Below are 14,795 nucleotides of genomic sequence, written 5' to 3'. Positions count from 1 at the left end.
AATAAATTTCAGGACTAATGGAGCTTGCAAACTTATCTATAGGGCCAAGAGTACGAGGCATTTTTTTACTCCCTAACTCTTCCAATTCATCTTCATCATCCACCCATTTTCCCTGTCAGAAATATTAACCGAGGATCTCATCATATCTTCCTCCTCATTCTTATTCTTCTTCTTACTCTTTACCTCAGCAATAGCATTCTTGCATTTAGCTTTATCATCCGGAGAAGATTTTGGACATGCAGAAACATTTTCGGAAATGTGGCCGATGTGTTCTTTGACTCTGTAAACTCCTCCCGACATAACTTTACCACACAACTTGCATTTAACTTTATCCATGTTCTTTGGATTAATTAACATTCCATACTCTCATCCGACATCATTTGATTTCCTTTTAAGAACTGAGGCGGCATCAGACGATGCTTCCGTACTCCCAATTCCATCCGACATGACTTCCTTTTTTTTCTTTTTTTTCTTGAGTAAATTGACATTGAATGATTGAATTAAAATAGATAATTAGGCTAACTAACTAACAAACAAAGCCAAAAACTAACAATATATAGTCCAAGCAGCACCAGCAACAGCAAGCAGCAACAAAGGCAACTTGCTACATTTGTTGCTTGCTTGCAAGTTGCAAATGTTAATTTTTTAAATACATTAATAATAATAATTAATAAATAGTTGAATAAAAAATAATTAGATAGTAATATAATTATATAAATACTAAATTAAATAACATAAAAATAAAAAAAAAACAAAACGGGGAGAGGCAATAGCAAGCAACAGCAGTGCTGCTGCTTGCTTATTGCTGGCTACTACTTATTGAAGAAGGCAGAGGCCCGGAGGGTGAGTGAAGATTGAAGAAGATGAAGGCTGAAGTTGTTGTGCAAGAGCAAGAGACAACCGTCAACCAAGGGGTGGCGGTGTGCGAGCAGCGAGCACGAGACGATGGCGATGGCGAGTGAAGAAGGTGAAGCTGCAAGAGAAGAGACAACCAGAGTGTGGGGTGGCGGTGTGCGAGCACGAGACGGTGGCGACGAGCCGACGGCGACTCTGCAACTACAAGAGACGATGGCGGCGTGCGAGCATGAGAGAGGCGACGACGACGGCGATTCAGCAATAGACTGTCGGTGGCGGTGCGCGCGAGAGAGAAGGGGAAATCGACAAGAGAAAGGGGTAACGGGTAAGGAAACAAAACTCTAATCAATTTATACTAAATGCTTCACGCGGCCCAAGCGGCCGATTTGGCAGCCTTGGCCAGGCGATTCACGCGGCTAGGCGTCTGCCTTGGCCGCCTAGGCACCGCCCGGTATCAACTAGCCGGGCCGGCGCCTAAGGTGGCCAATTTGGCCATAATCGCAGCAGCCAGTGGCTGCCTAGGCCGCTTTTTTGTTCACTGGTAATAGGAAGGACCAAACCAACTTACTCTGATGGGCCTACGCGAACTTCCCAGGGGTCACCCATCCTTGAGCTACCCTAGTTCAAGCACACTTAACTAGAGAGTTCTTTATCCACATTCAATTTAAGAGGTATCCAGCTGGTGTTATTTCCTTCCTCACTATCCTCGATATATATACTAGCTTTTCTAGAGTCCTTTCTTAAACCTGACCTTGGACTCTCGGGGTATTACAGTGACTATGGAAATAAGGTCTTAGTTTTTAGGCTGTTATCACTAGTGCAAGGGCCAGCTTCTCTATTTTTTGGTACAGGATCTCGAGCTTGTGTAGGACTCGGCTGACGAAGTAGATTGGTCATTGTGTCTTGCCATCTTTCTTAACCAAGACGGAGCTGAGTGCGTTCTCAATTATCGAGAGGTAGAGTTGGATTTCTTCGCCCAGCTTCAATTTTATCAAGATCAGGAGGTAGCCATAAAGTGCTTCAACTCCTAGAAGGTGGCTTCACACTGCTCCGTCCAACAGAATTATGTTAGCTTCTTGAGGCACTAAAAGAACGGCTAGGCTAGATCCATTGATTTAGGCAAGAACTGGGAGAGGGCAGTAATTCTACCGGTTAGGCACTGTACTTCTTTTATCATGTTCGGGTTACACATCTCCTAGATAGCTTGACACTGGTTCGGGTTGGCTTTTATGCTTCGATTGGTGAGCATGAATCCGAGAAACTTTCCTGCTTGTACCCTTAAAACACATTTCTCTGGGTTGAGCCTCATATTGTGCTTCTGAAGTTGCTGGAAGATCTTAACCAAGTCCGAGTAGTGATTTCTTCCTTTTGGGGTTTTTGCAACCATGTCGTTGACATACACCTCAATATTTTGGCCTATCTATTCGAAAAATATCTTTTTCATTAGCCACTAGTAGGTTGCCCTGGCATTTTTCAATCCAAATGGCATAAGCTTGTAGCAAAAGTTGGCATTCTCCGTGATAAAGACCATTTTCTCTTCATCATCCGAGTGCATCCTGATTTGATTATAGCCCGAGTATGCATCCATAAAGTTGAGATATTTGGACCCTGAAGCTCCACAAAGAGTCTGTTAATGTTTTGTAGGGGTTACGAATCCTTCGGGCACACCTTGTTTAGGTCTGTGAAGTAGACGCACATCTTCCATTTACCGGAAGCCTTCTTGACCATCACCACATTGGACAACCATGTGGTGTATGGCACTTCCTTGATGAATCCAGCCTTTAGTAGCTTGGATGTTTCCTCAGCCACCATCTTCTATCTTCCTTCCCCTAGCTTCCTTTTCTTTTGCACGATTGGCCTTGCACGTAGGTCCAATGCCAGCTTGTGGCATACAAAGTTGGGGTCGATCCCGAGCATGTCTGAAGGTGTCCGGGTGAAAAGATCAGCATTTTGCTACAAGAGCTCGACCAGCTGTTCTTTAAGGTCGGCGAAGAGTGTAGCACTAATCTTGGTTATTTTCTCTAGGCGAGGTCCCAAACCTTTTGTAACTAGCTCTTTTGCGGGTTGGGGGTGACTGACAGGAAGCTTACTCTGAGGATTGAGCTCACTCTGGGGAGGTTGGGAGTTGGTGCTAGGAACGTCGGTACCAAGGTCTTGGCCACTACTGGCTTCTCTGTGAGGCTCAGCGTTTCGAGGATTCAGGATGTCGTTGTAGCATTGCCGGGCTTCTTTATGATCAGCATGGACCACCCCAACTTTGGTGGTTGACACCGAGAACTTCATTGGCAAGTGCGGGGTGGAGACTATCGCGCCTAGGGCATTGAGAGAGGGGCGACCGGGGAACACATTGTATGGGTTGGGGCAGTCAATTACCAGGTATCTGACATTGATGGTATTTTGGAGGGGCACCGTGCTGAATGTGGTAAGTAGCTTAATGTAGCCCTTGATGCTCACTTATTCTCCAGAGAAACCGACCAGGTTACCATGGAAAGGCTTAAGGTTCTCCTCGAGAATCTGTAATCTCTTGAAGGTCGACAAATAAAGTAGATCTGCTAAGCTCCCAAGGACCTTCTTGACCAAAAAATTGGAGGTGACAACCGAGACTACCATAGGATCGTCAGTTGAGGGTCCCGACCGTTGGGCCTTCTGTGACCTAGCCTATGGGGGGTTGTGGTGCCTAATGGCTGCAACATCCTCCACATTTATATATCCCACAACTCGTACTCTGAGGTCATCCAGGTTAACTGGAAGTTTTTGAGCTAGGGAGTTGGCGAAGGGCCCTAGTTTAAGCCCAATCATAATGGCATGTAGGGAAATGGTTGGGTTTAAGTCCCTGATCTGAATGACCTCTTGATTGAACCTGTGCAGGAAGGCTCGAAGCGACTCATTTTCTCCTTGCCTCAGGTTGATGAGGCTATCTGATGTCTTACTATGCCCCCGGCTGGTGGAGAAATGAGTGAGGAATCGTGTGGTTAGCTCGGAGAAATCGTGAATGGAGTTTGGTTCCAAGGACGAGAACCACAACATGGCTGACTTCTTGAGCGTGCTGGGAAATGCTAGACACATGATCGAGTCTGTGCTCCCTCTTAATAGCATTGTGGCGTTGAACATGGTCAGGTGCTCTTAGGGGTCAGAGGTGTCGTCATATGGTTCCAAAGTGTTGGGAAGGCGAAGCCATCTGGCAAAGGCACAAACATTACAAACTCTGAGAAAGAGTGACTTGGAGCATATAAGGATGCGGAGGGTGGAAGGATGGGAGTGTGGGTAGCCTAGTGTTGTTGATGACGGCTACCCTCTATGTCATCGTCAACTTGCTCGTTGCGTTGGTCATACTACAGATTTCGGGTTAGTTTAGCAACCTGGCTTTGGAGTTGTTGAACGGTTCAGAGGAGGACCTCCATGGTGGTTGGATTTTTTGGCTGGTGGTTGTTGGCATTTGGGTTTTTTGGGATGGGAGTGAAGTTGTTTTGGCCTCTAGTTCTAGTTATGGCTGGTTGAAGGGTGAATCGAGAGATTCAGGCGGGTGTGTGGAGTAGGTATGCTTTATCGTGCTCCACTATGGGCACCAGATGTTCCTTCCTACCCAAAAGAGAGGTCGTTGAACGCAAGCTTGCAACGACAAGGAATGGACTTCGAGGGGTGGCCGGCACCTGCAAGCACTTTAACACTCAAGTAAGTAAGAGATGAAAGTGACAAAGTATTGGTAGGCTAGAAAAGAACATACCTTGGCTCTTGATAGAGTTGGTTTATATAGAAGGAAGAGAGGGCCTCATGCATATATGCTTGCATCGAGCATTGCATGGTGATGGGACTGGATATCTGGTGCTGACGGAACCTTCATTAAATTTGGATGGGATCTTCCATTAATGAGGATGAGATCTGAAGTGGGCACGAGAGTACCTAGTGTGAGGCAGCAATGATGTTGTTGTAGACTGATGCAGGGCCAAGATCAGATCAAGGTTGGGTTGATATTGGGCCGTGGGCCGAGGGTCGAGATTGGGCCGATGCAGTCCAATCCTTATTCCTTTTTGCTTTTGTATTGTGTAGTACGAAAACCTTTTCTTTTGGTGTATTGATCTCTTCTTTGTAAACTTTCTTTTGTTCCTTGTTTGATGACATTGCTACATTTTTGGTTTGCTCACTTCATTTTCTTGTGACGTTGACGTTGTATGTACGTCTATGTAGATTGCTCCCCAATTCTTTGGGAGAACTGGTTTTGTCAAAGGACTTTATCGATGTTGTTCATGCATTTAGGAGGATTTCTTTATCGCTTCCTAGTCCTTCAGGTGGACTAGTTTTGTCATGAGACTTTATTGATGTTGTTCATCCATTTAAGAAGATTCCTTCGTCGCTCCCCATTCCTTCAAATGGGCTAGTTTTGTTATGAGACTTGGTTGATGTTCATGGTATTAGGAAGATTCCTTCGTCGCTCCCCAGTCCTTCTGGTGGACTAGTTTTGTCATGAGACATTATTAATGTTGTTCATGCATTTAGAAAGATTACTTCGTCGCTTCCCAATCCTTCGAGTAGAATGGTTTTGTCATATAATTGATGTTGTTGCACTCGTGTGTTCATAGTGAGTCTTCTTTTAAGGGGTAATCTTCTGTGTTCGAGTGCCACAAGGGTCTGTGGGCACCTTAATGAATTTTTAATTTTTCAAGTGTGTGTGGGGTGAGTCATTCGTCTGTCGATGCAAGTGACTAAATGTCTTAGAAGTCTTCTTTAATTATTTGTGTATGTTTGGGGCGAGTCATTCGTTCGTCGACACAAGTGACCCTTAAACATCTTAATGGTCTTCTTTAATCATTTGCATGTGATTGGGGCGAGTCCTTGGTTCGTCGATGCTAGTGACCACAAAACATCTTTGAGGTCTTCTTTAATCATTCGTGTGTGTTTGGGGCTAGTCATTTGTCAATCGACAAAAGTGACTAATGGAAAACCTGTGTATGGTCGTGTAGGTTAAATAAAAAATTCTATACACATCAGATATGCGCAGTGGAATCAATTACACACACCATACATACAGTTTGAGTATTTATGCAACACGCATATTCATCATATAAATATAAATACACTGTGATGGCTCCCAGAAATCCCTCCACTAGGAATCCGAGAGGAAGCACTAAAAAGGTTGATACAAATATAAACTTAAATAAAATATTCCCAAAACTTTTTTGATTCAATAGAGGAAGCAAAATAAATAATGATTAAATCACAACTCTTCTAATCATTCATATTCGGGTTTAACCACCCATCATCCTCAGAAGATGCCACAAAATTTGGCATAATGAAACAAAATTGTTTCCTTCTGCACTCTAAGTAAAAAGAAAAAAAATATCCCCTAAAGATATCTCAGTCAAGAAGGTTCTGTACACAAATCTACCACATCAAGGATCAAGCTCCACAAGGCTTACCCTCATTTATAACTTTCTCCTTACTTGGAATGATGCAAAAGCAAGTATGAGCCACAAGGCTCAGCAAGTATAATTTGAAAAGAACGTGAAGCAATAAGAATCAAGGAAATGTAAAGCAATAGGAATCAACACAATATAAAATTACTCATTACATCACATGCACCCATGCTATGCTTCACCACATCATATAAAGATATGTATGCATATATGCCCACGTATGACCCATAGGCCCACATACGTATATGCCAATGTAACCATCAATATGTGGACCGAAATCCTTCCTCACGTTAGACTTGCATCTATCGAGCTTCTGACATAAAAGCTGTAACATCTAAGCTGAAGCTCCCTCGCGTCAAGAAAATGTCTACCAAGCTTTAGGGTACCTCCCAGATATAGTTCATCGCGCAAAATAATAATTGCACAAAATAATTATTGTGCATACATAAGCATCTCAAAGCATATTCATGATTGTATGCATACACGACCATACTCCTAAAAATATTCCCACACACATGTTCATACATGGCTATGAAATAGACTCATCATCATGCTTATGAATGTACTTTTACCCCCAATAATAATAACCATAACATACAAATAATGAATGATCACTTTAACACCACCATGAACTTGCAACACAAATAATACCCACACGATATAAAATACATACAAGATAACCAAAGTCTTACATGGAACTAATCAAGAAAATACTATTCCTTAGGACATATAGAGTGAGCCAAAACCCTATTGAAGACTTTAATGAGTTTCATCAAGAATCTAGGAAGAACAACAAGATTAAACATGATAGCGTAGGCAAGAACCATAATATCAAACATAGGAAGTGCAACCAACACAAAAAAGAATCGAATAAGCTAAATTTCATAAATTTATATTATAGATGGTGAGTTCAAGGACTTGTTCTGGGCTCATAACTCGACCAAATACTATGAATAATATGGCTAAATTGAAGTTCAGGATCTCTAGTTTCTAAAAAAACAAGTGGATTGAAATTCTGATATAACCACAAAAAGTTATATCCCGAAAACCAAACAAGGTTAGTTTACCTAGAAACAATAAAATTCCAGATTTAGGCAATGATTCACAGGGTTATTACGGGATCAAAACGTAGCCAAATAATTCAAGTAATATGTTCAAAATAAAGGTTATGATGTCTAGTTTTCATAACAAAAAGCATATTTCAAATCAAATATAATCACAAGAAGTTATACCCCAAAGAGTCAACATGGTCAATCTGTCCAAAAATAAGAGTTCCCAAATACAAACATTTCGAAATAAAAGGAATGAATTTCTGACATGGAAAAGGGGTTTAGGAACTTGCATAAAAAAGAAAAAGATAAAAGAATTTGCATATGAAAGGAAAAAGAGAAATAAGAACTTACCTTTGATGAATATAAATACCACAAACCTATCCAAGAATAGAGCTAATGCAGGAAGAAGATGATCGAACCGAGTTGCTAGAAAAAGAGGTAGAAATGCTAGAATTTGCACCACCTCCAAAGGCTTCAAAAACTAGAGAAAACGAGAGAAAATGCCAATCCCCTATGGCTTATACCCTCGCCCTTCTTATAACCTTCGGAAATCAGGGCAAGAAAGGAAAAGGAGAATATAAGAAGATGACTCATTTTTCACATCAAGACTCCTAGTCTACTTCTCCTTTTTTATTTATATCTTTGCGCGCGCGCACACACACACATATATATATATCATGAAATAATCCCTTTTTATTAATATAATATATCATATATCATATATATATACATATACATACATGATAGCCCATTTTCCTTCAAATCACAATTCAATTTTGACATTTCAAAATAAATTATAATCCCATCTTACTTTGACTTTTCATATCATTATAACTTTATTTATATTTATTTATTATTTTTTTAACTTTTCAAACATCACACATAAATGACTGTGCTTAACTTTATGCAATTAATTAAATAATACATAAACAAATAAAGAAAAAAAATCAAACATGCAAGCATAGAGCGTTTATACTCGCTAATGTACGAGTGTGCGTTGCAGCACAAGTTTATTTACTAGATGGAAGTCCAGGTTGATTCACTGAGAGATTTTTATTAAAACAGAAATACAAGTCGCGATACGAAATAATTTGTCAGACCAATTCTTTTATTTATGTACGAGAAATGAAAGTATGAAAAATTAAAATGGTGAGTGTGTGGATCAGATCAGGTTAATTAATATTTGAAAATTACTAAAGTGGTATTGAAAACAAAATGTCTCATATCAAGACAATTTCAATGCCAATCCAAATGTTTCCCAACACTCACAAAAGATGGTATCATCGGATTAAATTAAATTTAAGATATTTGTTATTGATTACGTTTCAGGACGATGATAGTTCTAATCCTAGTAACCGACATATGTGGCATGCTAATTCTAATTTAAGCAACCACTATAAATCGAAATGTATATAAGGTACATTTAAGTTTGGGGAGGAAGATATTTTCAAGTTGGGCAACCCACATACATGGCATAAGGGTTTCGAATTAGGGATATGCCTCAATCCAAAGTCAAGTGTTTGACAAAAATCAAAAAATTAATTTTAACACTTTAATTTACAATAAAGTTCGGCTAACTTGAAAAATTTTGGTATCAAACACTGTCCTTACTTTGCCCCGAGAATTATTAGACACATATCTTCATTATTTAATACAAAAAATTAAAGTGCGAGAAAATAAAATACAGAAAAGTAAATACGCAGTATGTAAATGACAGAATTTAATTGACAGAAATTAAAATTTTAAGTATTTAAGTGCTAAAAGTTAAATGACAGTATTTAAAATACAAAAATTAAATGCTAACATTTAAAGTACTAAAATTAAAATACGGAATATAAATTTGCAGTATAGATCTAAATAGAAATTAAATTACAGAAGATAAACTGCTGAATTTAAATGCTGAAAATTAAACATTCTGAAATTTAAATGATAAGAACTGAAATGTGAATAGAAACTAAATGTTGTTGGAATGTAAACGGAGCGGAATTTAAATGAACAACATAGAAATTAACAGAAATTAAAGAACAAAAACGCATCTCTGTCCATGTATTCCTTCTTCCCAGCGCACTGTGCGCTCTCTGTCCGTTCCATTCCAGCCACTGTGCTCCCTTATTGTTGTCTGAAAATGCCGTTGGGAGACTGCTCTCCTTGCTCGTTTATATAGATAGATATATATATATATATATAGGGAAATTCTATTTGCAACCATAGAATTTGCTATTCGTAACCAGTATAATTAAAATATTAAATTTTACTATTTGCAGCCACACTTATTATTTTTTACAACCATTTACATGTCAAATATACCCTTCACACACTCAACCCTTAAAAATTATGCCCACGCGCATCAAATCCTATTATTCTTCTTCTCCTTCTCCTTCTTCTTCTTCTTCTTCTTCTTCTTCTTCTTCTTCTTCTGTGATAGCGCCGCCGACTTTGCTTGCCTCGCCCACTTTGCTTGTCTCGTATAGCCTGTTGGAATCCCCCAAATCGCATAACCAGATAAAAATTTTGCCTTCTAGTTTGATTTCATATAGATGCGATAGTGTTGGGACTCGTCGGAGTTCCTAGAAGCTGGTCGATGCTTGGTTACCGCCCGAACCTAGGCGTTCGAGGGAACACGCACCCCCGAATCTCAGTGTTCAGGGGAACCCCCAACCCCCCGAACAACGAGTTTTGGGGGGCTGGGGCTCCCCCGAACAGCGGGGTTCGGGGGAGTCCCAGCCCCCCGAAACTCGTTGTTCGGGGGGTTGGGGCATCCCCGCACCTCATTGTAATAATATTTTATTAACTTTATTTAATAATATTATCCCATTATAATAATATTTTATTTTAATATTTGCTGTTAGATTTTATTTAAATTAACTTTATTTAATTTATAATAAAATTTCATAAATTTAATATAAATAAAAATAAATATAATTTTATTACGATTTGTATTTAACTCAAAAAAATTAAAATTAAAGCAACATTAATTCAAAAAAAAATAAATATAATATTAATCCAAATATTTGGGGCAGATCATTCAGAATAATTTATATACTTTTGAAATAATTTATATAAAATCATTATATATATGTATATAATTATAATATATAATAGTATAATATACATATATTATATAATATATATAATAATATTATAATATATAATATATTATATACATTTGCATTCTCCCGAACCCTAAAGTTCGGGAGAATGGATAGTATGTATATTATATATTATTATATAACATATATAATATGTTATATAATGCAATTCGGGAGAGTTGCATTCTCCCGAACCTCCCGAATTGCATTCTCCCGAACCTTGAGGTTCGGGAGAATGCAACTCTCCCGAATTCATAATTTCGGGAAAAATGATTTTTTTCGAATTTATGGATTCGGGAGAATCAATTTTTCCTGAATTCGGGGTGCTTACCGAATCTTGAAATTCTGGATTTCCCGAACACCCCGAACACCGAGGTTCGGGGCATCCCCTAGCCCCCGAATCCCGAGGTTCGAGGGCATTCCCCAACCCCGAACCCCGAACCCCGAACCCCGAAGTTCGGGTGGGTTTCAAGGCGTATTATTTATTTTTTTAATTAATCTTATTTTTTTAATTCATCCATCTTCTATGTATGTAAATTATGTTATTGAACTAGTGATAAATAGTGATAGATGTTGTAAATTGTGGTGTTTCTCGACAAAACAGGAATAGGAATACTCATTATCTTCTTCGTCAAACTCTACGTAAATAATAATGGATAATAATCTTCCATCGCTAGTAGTAACTGCTGATAGTACTGGTAATTGGTTATGGCGAGGAGAATTGGCCTGAGCAATATTTAGTATTGAATAATAGTGGTTGTGCGATGTTCAGTGGGTGAGTAAAGTGGCTATGGTGATCGTGATCGAGAAAGTGAGTGAACGCGCTTAAAGAGTAATGATGGGTGGTTGAGTGTCAAAGATTTAAATAAAGGGCAAATATGAGTTTTCATTTCAGGGTATTTTAGGAATATTAAAAGTGGGTTGTGAAAAGCAAAACGTATGGTTGCAAATAGAATTTCCCATATATATATATCACTTCACACCACAATTACCCTTGAAATTGAGTGAATTTACACTTTAAGGACCGCATTCTGATGCTGCAGGAGTCTTCCATGAGCTGGGCTGCTGTTTGGGCTTTAAATTGGGCTTGATTTGGGTCTTAAAATGGGGCACGCACTGGGCCTTTTATTCCACTTTAGTGGGCCTTCAATTGCAATCCAATTTTGAGCTTCCAAGCCCCTGCTTCACCATGTATGCAATTAAGTGGGTTAATTATACCAATAATAACCCAACTTTGCATTCTATTATTATTTGATCACTAAACTTTGAAGTGTTACCTGTTAGTCACTGATATTTCAAAATGGTTACTGCTTAGTCACTGAACTTTGAAATGTTATCTGTTAGTCACTAATATTTCAAAACTGTTACTACTCAGTTACTGAACTTTAAAATATTACCTATTAATCATTGATATTTCAAAACTGTTACACTGAACTTTAAAATATTATCTGTTAGTCACTAATATTTCAAAACTATTCCTCATTCGTCACTCGTGAACTTAAAGTTCAGTGATTATCGAGTGACGGGTGAAAAATGATTTTGAAATATCAATGACTAGCAGGTAATATTTTAAAGTTCAGTGTAACAGTTTTGTAATATCAATGAATAATATTTAATATTTTAAAGTTTAATAACTAAGTAGTAACAAACTTGAAATATCAGTGACTAACAGGTAACATTTAAAAGTTCAGTGACTAAGTAGTAACCGTTTTGAAATATCAGTGACTAACAGATAACATTTCAAAATTCAGTGACTAAACAGTAATAGAATCCAAAGTTGAGTTATTATTGGTGTAATTAACTCCAATTAAGTTATTAATATATTATATATTATATGTATATATGTATTACGCATGTATATTCCAAATGAATATATATTATAATGTATTATATATATGTGTGTCATGCATGAATATATATATTGAATATATATGTATTATAATATATCATATTATATTTATTTCTTTCTTTATTATTATTATTATTATTATTTTAAATCTTTGAATATGCCCCCGATGTTGATTTAACCTTCATTTTTCATATAAACTTGCATATGATTACAAAATATTTAATTAAACCTAATTTTAAAATTAAAATAGGAGTATAATTATAACAAAATTTACAAAATTAACCGCTAATCAATAAATCCTTAAAAGCATTAATCAATAAATAACAAAATGTAATACACACTCTAATAATGACTAAACGATTTAAATCCACTAATAGATCGTTACATACACACATACTTACAACCCGATATAAGGTTGGTACAAAAACTATTTATGTACTAAGACCGCTCCACTGTAATGGAAGTAGAAGTAGAAGAAGACGCAATGTGAAGTAGTATACATCGCTTTTCAATTTAATATGTCTGCAATCAGCCACTACCAAGCCCCCAATCGCTCCTAATTTTGCACCACATGGCACTTATTTAGGATGGCTGAGTGTTACCGAAAGTTGACTTTCCAAGAGGCAAAAGTTGCCTCCCTAGAAGTCGACTTCCGCTACTGGAAAGTCGACTCTTTAGGCTAGCCAGTCAACGTTTGACCCATCAATCCTTGAGACAATTTGAACACAAGATGTCGATACCAAATGCAATACTATAGGGTGTGTGACTTTCTAGGTTCACTACCTACTAGCAATCAGATAGCATCGAAACCCCTTTCGATACTATCCAACCCTTTGACCTATCACCGGAATCACTCCATATCCCGATGACAATCTGAGAATTCCTAAATACCCTTTAAATGCAGTTTAGGACAATATATGTGGCAGTGAAATCTCACTTCAAGTGAACTTACTACGGCTGACGATTACTGTAACACCTAGGATTTTTATAGGAGTGATCTCTTTAAAGAAGATAAGATGGGTTCAGGATTCAAGAAGGAACAAGTAGTTTTCAGGCAAAATATAGTATGTTTTTGAGATTTCGGCAAAAACGTAATTTCTCAAAAATAATTGGAGGCCATTTCGGAGTCAAGAATGGTACCTAAAAGTGAATGAGGATTGTAAGAATTCTTAGAAATGGAGGAATAGCATTTCAAGGGCCAAAATGAGATTTCCAAAAGTTATAAAGGGTAAAAGTGTAATTTATGGAAACTTTGAGGGACCAAACTGTAATAATCACAAAAGTAACAAAATATCAGCCCAAAATATCAGCCATAGGCTAATCATGAATGGCCAAGTGTCCCTCCTAGGTGTCACAATTGGATTGGTTGAAATCTTATAATGATTAGAGGTGTAATGATTAGGGGTGTAATGTTTATGGGTGTAATGATGAGGACAAATCTCATGTGAATATACAAATCTTTATGCATACGTGGCTTAATGATAAAGGGTGTAATGATGGAGCACAAATCTCCATGAATACGTGGCTTAATATGGAAAATCTCATGATGAGTTCTTATCCCAATGCGACACGTGGTGCGATTGGATTCGTCAAAATTGCCTATTAATACAAGGCTTTGGGGGGATGATTTTGAGGCACCAAATAAGAGAAAAATGAGGAGATTTTGAGAGAGGAAAACTTTGCCAAAGAAGGAGGAAAACTCTGCCAGAAAATAAAGGAGATACGAGTTTTGTCAGGAAATCTGCGCGTCGTCAGAATCTGGGATCGAGTCACTGGAAAACAGCGAGGTAAGTTCCATTTTATTTTATAATCCTATAGAGGGAAGAAATAGGGAGGTGTAGGAACAAACAAGGGTTAAATCGGAGTTAAAATGAAGGAAAAAAAACTCGAAAAATCGAGTTGTTGCGAAATCATCGACACGGCACGTGTAATACAGCGCGACTACCTTCTAGAGGCGCATGGGGTCCCTTCTAGGGGCACGTAAAGGCCCCTCTTGACCTGAAATTTTGACCAATTATTCCTCTAATTGTTTCCTACAAGTCTATGTAAAAATATTTCATTTTGGTTTTACAAAATCTTGTGTTTTATGCAGAACAGTATCGGGTCAAGTAACTTTGGTGGGTGACTCCTCATCTTTGAACTCTTGCATCTCTTACATGTTATACTTTCATTCGAGTGGTTTGCATATCATTTAATACCGTTGGTTTGCATTTTTATACACTTGAACATGCATCACTACATTCATGGTTAGTGTAGCATCCCAAAAATTTGGAGACAAGTAAAAATAATTAATTTGGGTGTTTGAGAATATTTTAGAATATTTGGAGATTTTTGAGAAAATACTTATCTATGATATTTTGAAGAAATAGAAAATTAAGGTGATTAATTAAATTAATTAGAAGTATTTATGAAAATAATAAAATAAAATATAGTAAAAATAATAACAATAGTAATAAAAAAAAAAAAAAAAATAATAATAATAATAATAATAATAATAATAATAAAAGAGTTAATCAAATTAAAATAAATTAAATTAATT

This window comes from Diospyros lotus, chromosome 4 (assembly GCF_014633365.1).
Source record: "Diospyros lotus cultivar Yz01 chromosome 4, ASM1463336v1, whole genome shotgun sequence".
Classification (NCBI taxonomy): Eukaryota; Viridiplantae; Streptophyta; class Magnoliopsida; order Ericales; family Ebenaceae; genus Diospyros; species Diospyros lotus.
Note: the sequence above shows the minus strand (reverse complement) of the source record.